Source organism: Lutzomyia longipalpis, chromosome 4 (assembly GCF_024334085.1).
Source record: "Lutzomyia longipalpis isolate SR_M1_2022 chromosome 4, ASM2433408v1".
NCBI lineage: Eukaryota > Metazoa > Arthropoda > Insecta > Diptera > Psychodidae > Lutzomyia > Lutzomyia longipalpis.
In genome coordinates, this window is record NC_074710.1 from 18,046,299 (window position 1) to 18,060,708 (window position 14,410).

Sequence of the window (14,410 nt, forward strand, 5' to 3'; positions counted from 1 at the left end):
CATGGTAAGAGTGTGTGTGTGTGCATAGCTCTACAACTACACGCGGTCTTTTGTTTTAGAGTGAGACGGAAGATACGAGTGGGCATTCAGTGCTACCAATCGGATGGTCTCACTCGAGCGTCGCGCTGTGCCTGTATTGTGTGCCTATGGGTTTGATTTGTATAACGAACGAAGCGTCCGTCTGTGGGAGCTCTTTGGCATGTGACGTGTGCTGTTTCTCACTGTCAAGCACGCATACAGGCGCAGGGCGCCTTGCGATTGTATGTGACGATCACAAAACCCCCTTCAGAGACCAATTGCACGTCTCGCGTGAATCAGTTAACGACGCCTTGTCTTATGGAGTGGATGTTTTTGCTAAAACACTGCACATTGACTCCACGCGCCAAAATGCATTTCGTTTAGAGAGAAACGTTACTTTTTGGTGGAATTTTGTGTGAAAGAAAAGAAAATCTGTGTGAAGTTTTTTTTTGCCAACGGTCAGTGCACTCAAAAAGGACTCCAAGAAATTTTTTTGTGACTTCAAGTGTCTCTTTAGGACGCAAATTTTATCGAATGTCCCCTTAAAAATTTGTTTGTGGAGAATTTTACAGAATTTCGTTGAATTTCTCTGAATTTCTTCGATTTTGTGATTTAAGAACATTTTCTAAGTGTTTGAATTTTCCGTTAATCGAATGGACAATAATTCTCGACGATTTTTTTTCTCGATCATAATCGAATTGACAATTTTCACAAATTACAATCACTTTTAATTATCCAATTAAAAGTAAATTAAGAGACGAAAGAATAAGAATTAGAAGGAAAAAAATTCCATCAGTGTTTTCTGCAGACATAAATTAAGAACATTCGGACCAAATGGTGGCACCAACAGACGAATCTTTATTGAAGATTATTTATTGATTAATTAAAATTAATTTTCATCATTTGGTGTTTGGGTTTGTGTTGTGCTGTGAAGCTGCGTCGAATTGATACCAATTGTGTGCTTGATTTCGTCACATGCGAGGAAGATTTTTTTTTATTTCTTTCATAAATTCTTCTTTTTGCCGGGTACCGTGAAAAACTCTAAGGACACTTAACGAAAGACGAGAAAAAGAAACAAATTAATTACTAAATTTAATTAATCGTGATTAATTAGAAGTGAAACACTGAACACACAAATCAGCCGGATTTCATTTGGAACTAATAGAGTATAACCGTCAAATTTTGATTAAGTTCTTTGGTGTTTTTTTCGGTGTTGCAAAACTATTCAAGGCAATATTTCGTTCAGTTATTCTTTGCAAATAATATTCTGTGCGGTTTAAAACATTAAAATAAAATAAACTATAAACTTTGTGCTGTGTTGGTTTTTCTTTGCATTGACTGTGCAATTAAACAACGTTTAACCAAATAAATTTAGTGAAACGTTTAAATAAAAAACTTAACGAAAGTTTTTATAAAAATCAGCTAAACGACATTTTCATCAAATCCCGTCGAATTTTCTAATAATCAAGGTGAGTTTACAAGAAGTTCTTAGCAAAATTTTAGAATAATCTCTATTACAACACCCCTAAAAATGAAGAAAAAACTCAACGAAACTCTCGTATTTACCGGAAAATCTCCCCGTGAGCATACAACGTGATTTTCCCGCTAATTTTCGCGCGCGCCAAACTTTTCTCAATGAAAATACACACAGAATGGGCACGTGGTTTGCTGCCAAAAGTGTGTACAAAGCACAAAATTTCACTCTCTCACAGAAGAAAATGCTTTTTGCGGGAAAATTCGGATGTAAAATTGTGAATTTTGCGAGGTAGTGAAAATTCCTCCAAAAGGGCCCACCAAAGGGGGATGAGGGGTTAACCCACTATGTGCTCCCCCCGCCGAAAATTGAATTCAATTTCCGTGTGTAATAGCAGTGATTTTATATTTATAGCAAAACACAAGCCGGGAGAGGAGACTCATAGCGGCACTCACATTATGTACTCATTGAGATCGCACCACAATTGTTGTGTGTTCTGGGCTCTTTATAACAACAAAACCACGACGATTTGCTTCGTAATTTGATCAATTGAGATGAATAATAATTTATTAAAGTGGTTCACAACTGCAAGAGTTGGAAACATTTAACTATTTTTAAAACACATTCACCACCACGAAATGAGGAAAGAATTAAATTCAATGCGCAATGTTCCCGCAAACAATTGCGAGGAGCCTCTCTCGCAATCGTTTGTATTTGGTTTTGCCATAAAATTCATTTTGTACTTTTACATGTTCGGGAGATTCAATTGTAGACAAAATAGAGCTCATTTTGGGTTCTATTTCGGTTGATTTTGTGGAAAATCATGGAAAATTTTGAATTATGGCAAAGGAAAATTTTTTATAGCACCCTTGACACTTTTTAAATTAATTTCCAATAGTTCTTCGTACACTTTGTCCAGTTTATGCCCACTGAAGATGAATACTTTGACACTCTTATACAAAAGATTTTATTTGCATTTAAGATTTTAAAAAGTGAACGAAGAATATTCCTGAAATACAAAAAAAAACTAGATTTATCAACCTTTTAAAACAGCTAAGACTTTTTTGAATTTTCTTTATTCTTAAAGAATACCTACTCGAAAAGAATTATGAATAATCCATTAAAATTTATATTTCGTTGAGTTTTTCAATATAGTCCAATAATTTCTTTTTGATATTCTGAAATTTCATTATTTCGTTATAAAAATCATAAATCTAAAGATAATTTTATAATTTATAGTCTGTTTGGGAATTTTTAATAGATAAATCTTATTACTTGAGGGAATTTTTTTCGTTAAGTTTTGTAATCAAATTTTTATTAAAATTCTCATTATTTGTATCAGAACCAAAGGATTTAAACAATATCAAGATGAACGGAATGGATTTAAAAAATCTAAATAGAGTGAAAATTCTTTCGTTCAGTTTAAACATTTTGAATATAATGAATAAACCATGAAAAATATGTTTCGTTAAGTCCTTATAAATATAGATTTAATGTGAATGAATGCAAAATCTATTAAATTATAGTTTCTAAAATATTACAGACATCAAGAGATCTTACGTTCTTCGTTCTTTCGTTCAGTTTGGCCTTTTCTCTACAGTATTTGCTGCTAATATTGAAATTTACATCAAAATTGACTTTAAAGTCATTCAAACCAGACCTTCTTTCAAGCAACATTATCAAATAAATAATAAATTTTTCTTACAAAAATATTTCAAACATTCTGCAAGGTCCCCTTATGCAGATCAAGTTGCAAAGTCTTTTGCATACAGGAAATTTCTTTGACCTTTTTTTTCTCACATAAAATTCTTTTCCTTGGTGTGGGGGCACACCCTCTTGAGGAATTTCTACCACCTTTCCCCCTCCCGGACTTTCTGCACAACACATACTTTGGTAAAAATTATTGTTTCACTTTGTAATTCAATTTAAACGTTCCTCCTCCCCCTCTTTTTGCGTCTCGCACCTCTTTGTGTGCCAGCTGGGTTCTTTTTCTTTCCTCCCGCTCGTGGTGTGTCCAAGAGCTCTTGTTGACGAGTTTCAATTGTTAAATATGTTATAAATATACACAAATTCTTCCTACTTAAATATTCACAGCGCGATTTGAACCCGCATTTCGAGCGTAAGAGTTTGCTGGCTGTGCCTCATTGTTGCTACCAAAAATCTTTCACTGCGACGGCAATGCGAGTTTACAAATTGAATTAACCCATTAGTTTGTGATTTCAATTTCCATAATTATATGGCTTCTCTCGCTTGCATTATGTCCCCATCGTACCCCTTCCTCAGGCACCCTCTGCCCAATGCCCATCCCCCTCTTCCCGCTGTATGGCTGCCATAAAGGGGCATCCCCTTTGCTGATGGTCTATTTGATGATGAGGAATAAAAGAGAATTTCTTTGCTGGGGAGATGAATCAAAAAATAATAATTCCCTACCAAAATTGACTGCTTTTGTGAATGTTTTTAATCAGAAATTTTATTTTTTTAGTCAGGAAATTGTAACAATTTAATCAGGAAAATGTTCCGTCTGATCAGAAGAATATTTTCTTAATGAAATGAATAAATTCATAGCGATCTATTCTTGTTTATCTATTCAAAATTAATGTTTAATTCATTTTAATTAAATGGAACCTTTTTTAATAATTTGATTTTTTTTCTGTTATACCTCAAAGAAATTATTTTTCTGATTAAAGAAAATTTAATATCAGAATTAGAAAAAAACGTTTTTCTTTTAATATTTATTTATGCTTTTCCAACTTTTTAAAAAAAAAATTATGATCAAAAAGAACGTTTTTCTCTTTCTGAACAAATAAAACGTATTTTCCGTTGAAAAGGACGTTTTATTGTCACATAATAACAGATATTTTACTAAACTAAATCAAAAATTTATTTGTACAAAAGCAACATTTTTTTATGTCTATTTTCATTAAAAAATCAAAATTCTAACCTAAAGGAACCTATTCTGAATTGAAAGAATGTTTGCTGATTACAAGAAATTTTTTTTTTCCAATTATTTTCAAGATTATTCCATTGGAAAAATTTATTTTCTCATCAAAAAGAATCATTTCTGTATAAATGATCTTTATGTACTCTTAACCCTTTCGCGTCTAACGTGAAACATAAAAACATTGAAACATGCGCTCTATTATTACCATAATAATTCTATGAATGCTCTCAGAAGACTTTTCTCAGTCAGAACGTCTTCTTGCGTGAATTTGATGCTTTTCTAACTTGAAAAAAAACAATTAAATTCATAAGTAATTGAAATAATAAAATGTTTCACGTTTGGGTCAGCGTATGACCCAAAAAACGCGAAAGGGTTAATCAAAAGAAAGGTTCTTAGAGAATCAGAAGAATTATTTTTAATTAAATTTAACATATTTCTGATCAAGAAGAATATTTTCTAATTAAAATAAAATATTTTTATGATCAAAAGAAGTATTTCTTTTATCAATTAAAATATTTCTTGATCTAAGGAATAATTTCCTCAAGAATTTCTCGATTAAAAGATTTCTTCTAGTTCACATTTTTTAATCAAAAATTGACTTCTTCGACAGTTAAACAATTAATTTGATCAGAAAAGCGTTTTATTTAGTAGCAATAAAATGGAAAATATTCATCAAAATGTTCTCCTGACCAAAATAAAACATTTTCCGACAAAAAAAATAATTTTCCGATCAATAAAAAAATCAAATTCATCCATTTAGAGCTCATTTTTGAGGCTCTGACCCCTATCTACTGTGGAGGTCCACCGAATAAAAATTTCTCCGCGGGCTTTTTAACATGCGCGGGGGGAATGAGGAGGTTCACATTTAAAATGGAATGGTGTGCGTAACAATAAAATCATGCTGAAGGCGATGAATCTAAATTGATATTAATGAAATTGTGGCAGAGTCGAAGAGTTTACAACGAAGTGACATAGATACAAAAACATCACAAATAGACTGAGTTTTGCCCCCTTCTCTCCCCCCCCCCACCTTTAGCGCTCTTTGGCACCCTCACCCAATGCTAATTTTCATAATTATTTTCACTGCGTGGACAGTGGAAAATTTCTCTTTGAATTTTTAATGCATAATTTAGTCAATTATTGTGGCAAAATTTTGACATTTTCTTCCACACCCATGAAAAAAAAACTCATTGCACTGAAGCCTTAGTTTTTTTTTATTATTTTCTTCTGAACGATGGTAAGAGAGAAAATACATATGTAGGTATGTAGCTATATATAAATTTGTATATAAGCCCGTCCCATTGATGCCTTTTATTGAATTAACTCTCTAATGAGGTTTCAAAAGAAGCATTTCACATTTCATCGCAACACATCATTATGAGGATGGAGGAGGCAAAAACTAGAAAATGTTCTCGTGCAATGTGAGAGAAATTCAAAATGACGAAGAGAAAATAATGAAATATAATAGAATATGTCTCATCAAGTATTTTAAATTAGCGCTGAAAAAATCTTAGATTGTTTGAAAGAAAAGATTTTTTAAAGAAGGCATTGACAGGATGGAGGAGAAAATGACGTCATTCTGTCAAAAAATTATTTTTTTAATTAATGTTCTGACATTTTGACATTGAGGCGGAGGATCTTCCTCAGGATGATTCGATTAAAGGAAAACTTACATATTATTATAAAGAATTTTTCTTTAGAATATTTTGTATTCTAATTTTTCATGAAAAAAAATTCTTTACTTTCCAAAGTCACAAAGCCAAAAATAAATCAAGAACCCCACAGAAGAAGGGTTAAAAAAAATCACTTCAATAAAATTTTCCCAAGTCAGCCAGCATTTTTTCCATCCATTTGTGAAGATTTCTGGGACAAGAGGAGAATATTATGAAAATTAATATTGAGTGATACACAAATACAGATTAAAATTACAATGAGATACAATCGCGCGTGGTACAATGTGCGGGATCAGTATTTTAATCAATGAGTTAAATTTAATTTTGATTGGTAAATGCGAGGGATTGAAAATTGATTTATTTCGCTAATGGAATTTGTACAAAATGTTTCGATTTATTTTCAAATCCTTCCTGCAATCAGCTTGACTTTAATATAGGTTGAGGATTGTGTGGTTAAGGGTGCGGGGAGAGAGATAGAGTCAACCCCTCTCTTAATGTGATTTTTTGGTTCGAATTTGGGTCAGCAGTTGAATTGTGGTTTGTTCTTTCTCTCGGGGAAAAGGGTTATTCTTTTAACAGAAACGTAACGAAGACAGTGATGACAGAAGTTATTTTGACAATTTTTATTATTTGTCAAAAAAAGTGAGGTTATTTCTAGCAGAAAAGAAAACTTTCCTAATTTTTAAATTTTGTTAAATTTTTTAATTCAAGGATGGTTAAAGCTAAAGATCTAACTTAAATTCATGATATTGACATTATTGTGCATGACACTGACAGCTGTAAACATAACATTTGTTTATTAGTTGTCAAAAAATTGAGGTTATATTTCTGGCAAAAAAACTTTCTATATTTTTTTTAGTTCTGATTTTTTTTAAATTCAGGGATGGTTAAAGCTAAAGGTCTAATTTAAATGAATGATTTTGACATTATTGTACATTACACTGACAGCTGTAAACATGACAATGTTTATTAGTTGTCAAAAATTGAGGTTAAGTGTTAAAAATTTTGAAAGGGTGTTTTATACTAAACAAGTCTCAACTCAATATTTTCAATTAAATCTTCTAAAGTAAAATAAAAAAATATTTATGTATAAAAAGAAACTTTTTTGTCAGTTTGACAGCATTGACAGAAATGTGACAGAAAAATAAAAAATAAATTCCCAATTGTTAAAAATTGTTTTATTTTGCTACTAATATTTTTTTAATAAGTAATGTAATAAAAAGTAATTCTCATGTAAAAGTTTAATAAATTAATGAAAATTTGATAGATCTTCTTTTGACAGTAATTAAATGTTACAGTGACAGTACTGATATTGACAGATGTAGTAAATTGTCAAAAAAAAATTGAGGTTTAGTTCCCATTTAAATTTGAATTCAACAAAAATTCGCCAATTTCTTCAACAATCTCCTAATTTTCCATTAAATTTATCAACGTAAGATCACATTAATGACCCCCATTTGTCATTAATGTGCCTCTTTTATGTCAATTCGATTCACATTTATTGATCTTTTTTCCCCTCCATTTTAAGCAATACAAAATTTAGAAATTTCATACCCTTCAAATGTCAATTTTATGCGCGATCTTTCCTGAGAGCAAAAGAAGAGCAAAAAAAAACGAATGTTGCAAATAGTTGAAATAAAAAAAAAAGATGAAAAGTGTAAAAACATAATAATTATTTCTGGTTTTATGCATAAAATTCCACAATAAAAATTCTTTACGATGATGGCAGGAAAACCGGTAAAACCCGTGAAGTTGAAATAGTTTTTTTTGGCTCTAAAGGTGCGCTCACATTTGCAAAATGGCTACAAAGGTGTTTGAACATAATCATTTCTCGATCGCACATTCGGTGTGTGTCCCCCTTTGGTGTAAAAATTACGTGTGAAGTGGATGTTTAAGAAGAAGTTGGAGCAATAAAAATAAGTTGGAAGATTCTTAAAAGTGTCTGCGGAGGGTTGATGATGGCACGATAAATATGCGGACATTGAGAAGAACGCGCGCGCGACAACGCAGGGAGTGGTTGGTGCGTTCCACACAGCGTTTTCTGAATTGAAGAGACAAGATAATTAATTATGATTTAGCTCTGAAGCTCTGGTATGTGGTCTCTCTTGGCCAACATGCGGAGGGGGGCCCCTCTTGTGTCGCCTCTGATGTCAAATGCAACCTCCACCCGAAAGATTCATCTCACAGCATCATTCGCATCTAATGCTCATCTAATGCGTAGCCATGGAAGCACAGCAACTCCTCGGCCACGGATTCCGTCTCTGCATCTCTTCAGCGCCCCGGTAGACAATCACTCAACATCAGACACCGCCATTCCGGTGGTTGAGATAATTAAACTTCCACCGAGAAGAGGGCCCTCACCCGGAGCTGTGTGATGTCGCACAATACGACCGAATTGGGCCAGATTTCTTGCAGGAAGCCAACACCGGCGACAAAATACTCAAAATTTACCTGATGCTTGAAGAGAGGGAAGAATGTACCTCTCGCCCCAGACTTTGTGGTGGGTAAACAAATAAAGGACAGACGGAAGAAATTTCTCTCTCCCTCCGAGATGCTCAAAATACTCAAGGGGACCCTCAAATCATTTGATAGAGAAGAGCAAAATTTATATTAATATTGATCTTTATGATTTTTAGAGATATTCATTATATTGAGAATCTTGTGGAAACATTTCATGTCTTACAAATCAAATTTTACATCTTTGGGTGCTTATTTTAATTTCAAACGCTCTATATACGTTTAAAATATATTTCAGTACTTTTTTTTTAACCTTTTCATGACTGATTGGGGTTCATAAAATTTTTATTTTATTTGAACTGTTATTAGAATAAGATACTTCATTGATCATTTTCCGTTAATTTGAATATTTACAGAAGAAATCAATTAAAATGGTTTGAAAGATAGTTTGACATTATTTATCTGACATTTGACATTTTGAAATTAATGTCAAAAGATGTTTTTCGTTATTTTATGTTTCTTTTTCAATTATGTCTTAAAATTAATTTTATTTTCATTTAATTTTTTTCATTTCAATTTAACGTTTTTCTATTACAATTTTGACAGTTGAACCTTTCAATTTCATTTGTCCATTTCAACTGTCAATTTAAATATGTCAATATTTTTCATTATAAAAAATGTAATTTGTATGAAATAAATATTTTTAAATAAACTTTTAGCAAATAAAGATTTGTTTTTCTTTTTTGAGAGACTATCGTTTTTTTTTGTAATAATTTTCCTTACGAATAAAACATCCAAATGGGCACAAATGTCAAAGTCAATTGTTATTTCAAGTAAATGTCAAAGTCACTGCTGTCAAATTTAGATCAAATCTACAAACTATATATATATTTGTCTGAGCACAGAGAGAGATAGAGATAAATGCCCCCTGGCTATTTTCCTTTAATGTAATTTCAATCTCAAAACACAATTATTGCAGAGAAATTCCCAATCAATGTACCACGAAAGGGGGAAGTAGTGGGTGGATTATTCTCTCCTCAAATGGAAAGAGCGAAGAAGTAGCAAGTTATTGTGAATTTCAGGGGGTTGTCCCATGAGGGTGAAATTCTGCCGACTTATCTGCCAAACAAGTATATGTACAAAATTTGGTTGTAGTATAAAATGAGAAGTGAATTTTGCCTTTATATTTATCAAGGATGGATTTTGCATTGTACTTACATGGTTAGCAAGTTATACGGAGGAGCAATTCACGATCGGAAGCAAATTTATGGGCTCTGAAATTTAATTATGGTTTCTATCTTCATGGCATGGAGTGTTTGGAATTGAAATCTTTTACATAATTGCACTATTAACACTTGGAGGACCCAACATTTGGCACAACGCGGAGGATCAAATTGGTAATAAGTACCAGTTGATAAAATATGCTCAATAATTAATTATTAATCAGTTTATTGAACAAGGATCGAAAGTTTCACTAATTCTCAATCTCCTTCAAGCATTCCTACACCGAATTACTAAATATTTAATTTAGAAAATCGTCATTGGAAAAAAATTGCGTAGAATCGATGCAAAATTGCCAATTCAAACGACTTTTTTAGCTACAATTTTACATAATTTATTATTGCGCCTAAATAATCACAAACTTTGATTCTTTAAGTAACTTTTTAATCACTTCCGGCAATAAAATTAGTTCACATTAATGATTTTTACCGAGGAAAAGTGAACAAGAGTACTTTATTTGGGAAATATGGGGAAACATAACCTCAAAACCACGGCAAAAATGTATGGGATTTTGACTGGTAGTTATTACCAATTTGATCCTCCGCGTTGGATTCTGACTTTGACCTCAATTATCTTCCAAAGAAAAGACTTTTCTCGAGATTTTCTTTCTGCTATCTTAAAGTAATTAAAATTTCCTACACATAGATGCTAAATTCATCTAGATAAGTCCAATAGATTTTATTCTGTGACGATATTAAGGTTTCAATTGGTACCAATTACCAGTAAAGTCCTCCGAGTGTTAATGAAATTTTCTCCCTCCTTTCGGGTGGTTCGAAAGCTACTTTATAGTCAAACACAATAATTCATTTTCTTGCAGAAATCTCAAGAGAGAGAGAGAGAGAGGAGGAGTGAGATGTGAATGGGTTAAGAGGATGGAAGAAGAAAAAAAAAGAACTTCGTGGCACTTTCCTTTTATTGGATTTTATAATTTAATCTTTCACATCCCAAATGCGGTTTTTATTTCCCGCCAAAAGTATCAATTCGCTTTTTTTTCTTGAGGGAGCTTTTCTTCCACTAATGGAACCTTAAAAAGAAAATGTAAAAAGAAAGAAATATGCTTCGAATGATTAATTTTGAACTACAGAGGGTAGTTGTCTGGGTAAAAAAATATACAAATATTCGGAATATTTCTGCAAATCAATGAAAAATTCGAATATTTGGAAAGAAATATTAAACATTCATTATTAAAAAATTGATTAGGATAAATAAATATATTTTTTTTTTACTTTTTAAATAAAATAGAATTTGAGCTCTAACTGAAAATTCGTGGAAAATTAGGGAAATGCAGAAAAAATGATATATTTTGTATAACAATGAAAAATTAAATCTTAAAATTTTTAAAGGAGAGATTTAAAGAATTTCCAAAAAAATGACAATAAATGCGAATTATTCTGCAAAACTGCTATGAATATTCGGAATATTTCTATAAATCAATGAAAAATTCGAATATTAAGAAAGGAATAAAGAAAACATTATAAAAAAAGTTGATTTTGATAAACAAATAACTTTTTTTTTTACTTTTTGAGTAAAATAAAATGTTCTGTTCAAATTGGGGATTCATGAAAAATCAGGGAAATGCAGAAAAAAATTTTTTTATCTTAATGAGAAAGAAAATCTTTAAAAAAAAATTTAAGGTGAGATTTAGATAATTTCCAAAAAAAATGACAATGCGAATTATTCTGCAAACCTCTCCCGAATATTCGCCAGATAAACTCCCCCTTGACTTCAAATTAGAGAATAATACAATTCCTCTGTGCGTGCTTCACTCATTTCTTGAGACGAACTAATATATTTGTTTATTTTATTTTGGAGAGATTCCTAATAAATTAATAATGTGGAAAGGTTGGGAAAAGAGAGGCATCCGCCTTGTTTCGAGAGAAAAAAAATCCTCTTCTCGTGATTTTCATTGTATTAATGAGTCATCAGTGTCACGAATTTAATCTACCGTTGAGCATTCGATCAGAATTAATTTAAATCGCAATACAAAACACACCTTTTTCCATCCACTTCTTTTCCTCACTCAGCAACACTTTTTCTTCTTTTTTTCTTTCTTTTATTGCCCACCACTTAATGTCTCCTCTTTTGCGAGTCAAAGAGAGAGAGAGAAAAAGTCTCAAGAAGAAGAAGAAAGAAAAGAATGAAGAAAAAACTCTTCGTTGGACAGTTTGGGAAGCTAAGAAGTTGCGGGAAGTGGTGGTGCTGTGGGGTCTTCTTGGGAGAAGAAGAAGAAGCGCCGCATGACATCCCATCAATGCCCATTTTCTCCCAAAGCCGCGGATGGTGTGTGAATTTTATGGACCTCACAGATAAATGTACCAAATAATGGGGTTTTGATATACACCTCCCTGGCTTTAAAGCTATACACTCCTTTACCTGCCTAAGCAAATATGTCGTGGGAAGGCGCGAAAGCCAACAGAGTTGGACGATTTATAACATTTTTCGCGTGACATTACGCACCTTTTTACTTCTTTTTTTCTTCTTCCTTCATTGATGACTTCTTCAAGCATTTGTCCAAGAATTTTCTTGCTCAATTTTTATTTCTAATAATTTTCTTTGTACTTAACCTTCAATTCATTAAATGCGAAAGGAATTTACCCGAGATGAAGCATCTCAATTGATTCTTTAAAAGATGTAATTCCTTATAATTACCTTTCCGTGATTAGCTCTACAGCGGGATCTTACTGTAGTGTTTTCTATGCCAATTTTTAGCTCACTTGAAGAAGTATTATTATTTCAACACACCAAGAATGGGAATGTCCTGCTTAAATACGAAAAATGTTTTCAATGAATTAAAAAATCGTGATTTAATTACAATATACTTGATACATGCAAATGCCAGAGCATCAATTCCAATGTGGAGGAGAGGAAGGTGCGAGCATAATGCAAAGAGAGCTGAACATATATAGCAAGCAAAGAGACGACGGAGTCACATTAAAATTGAGAAATTGTTACCATTAAACTCTATGGAATTCCTTTGGTGTGTCTTTGGGTATATAAATCGGGTTTTTCTTCTGGGTGGAGGAGAGAATTCGACAGATGGAGAAATTAATGATTTGTCTTGGGCTCGTGGAGGACGCATCGGGGCTTCAGGCGGGGGGACCGCAGGATTGGTGCGAGGATAGTGAGTCAGCATTAATTGTTTTCTGATTTTATTGGATGATTTGTTGGAATGACTTGAAGCACCAAACAACGAGCCAAGAAGACACGAAAGACGAGGCCAAGCAAAATAATTCCAAATTAATATTAACTCTCAAAAAAACAGGGTGAACCACACGCCATGTCCAATTCTTTCACCTCTTCCTAATTCAATTAGTTCGAAAAATTAAAGAAAATGTTTGTGTGTGTCTGTATCGCTGATGGTTTGAGGCAAAGTTGAGGAAGACTTTTTTTTTTTAAACTTCTTCTTTTTTCTAAAAAAAAAGAATAAAAAACGATCCGAAAGAAATTAAATGATTTCTCCTCCAGACAACACACTCCATGCTCTACACGCAGCAATTGAATGGCGACGGAAAGTATGTTGAGGTAGGGAGCATTATTGTAAGAATGTTTTTTTGAGAAAGAAAAAAAAATAGATGGTCTTTGCTGAGCGATTTTTCTTCTTCTATTTTTTTCCCTTCATCTGCATTATTCAATTTGATCTCAAACTTCTTTTTTTTTCTCTTAACTTCTTCTTCTGATTCATTCCACGTCTCCACGAATTTGTTTCTCATTTGCCCCATTCAATCTCATTTAATGTGCCACACCCTGTTCCCCTTGTCCCTCACAGCACCGCGCACGTCTCCACAGAAAGCATATCTTATGGAAAATTGAACGGCAAAGTACATCATTTACATACACATAAACTCCGCATATGAGCTCGCCATCAGTTATACCATTAAGCAGGGTCTTTAGCACCCACGGGGGGCAATGGTGGTGCTATGGAGATATGTGCGACGGTGCCCCCCTACGCAGAATAACTCCGACCCTGGCAATGGGCGACACAGACACTTCCTCCGCTTATTAATAAAGATTTAAGCACTCCAAAAGGGCTATTTAGAAGCATTGCCATGCAAAGCGAAATTATCTCTCTGTACAAGGAATACTTTGAAGTGAAGAAAAAAATCATTTTAATTGTCAAGAGAGGGTAAAAGTTCGCTGTGAAGATGTTTAGAATTTTTACAAATAGCAATGCAGATTTATTTGAATAAAAATGTTGCTCAAAACAGTTAAAAGTTTAATAATTTCATGCAAAAATACATTATTTTCTGTCTCATAAAAACTAAATCTAAAAACTTTTTCATTATAGCACAAAATGTGTCTCGGCTAAATCTTGATAGGAACTTCAATATGCTCTAAAATAGCCCAGAACACTTAACCTTCATTTAATCTTTCGTATAAGGCCTCTACTTGATCATTAAATTCTTTCAAAATTAATTTCACTTGCATAAAAAATTCTAAATCTAGCTGAGACACTTTTCATGCTATAAAAAAAAACATTTTGAAAATTTTATGTTATTTTCTTTATTTTTTAAAAATGTTTTAAGCTATTTACGATTTATTTTAAAATTTCTAATGAATTAAAAGAAT

The 14,410-nt window shown here is 32.5% G+C and overlaps 1 protein-coding gene across 6 annotated transcripts in view; it reads left to right on the forward strand.

Moving 5' to 3' along the window:
• The first annotated feature begins 307 nt into the window (after window positions 1-307).
• Window positions 308-14,410, forward strand: part of LOC129795343 (POU domain, class 6, transcription factor 1) — a 174,011-nt gene continuing 159,908 nt past the window's right edge. For 5 of the 6 annotated variants that reach the window (XM_055836558.1, XM_055836559.1, XM_055836560.1 and 2 more), the window contains exon 1: window positions 317-1,487. The gene's annotated coding sequence lies outside the window, so the exon portion shown is untranslated. Of the gene's footprint in view, window positions 1,488-14,410 lie in introns of all 6 variants that reach the window. The other variant, XM_055836561.1, reaches the window with a different exon arrangement.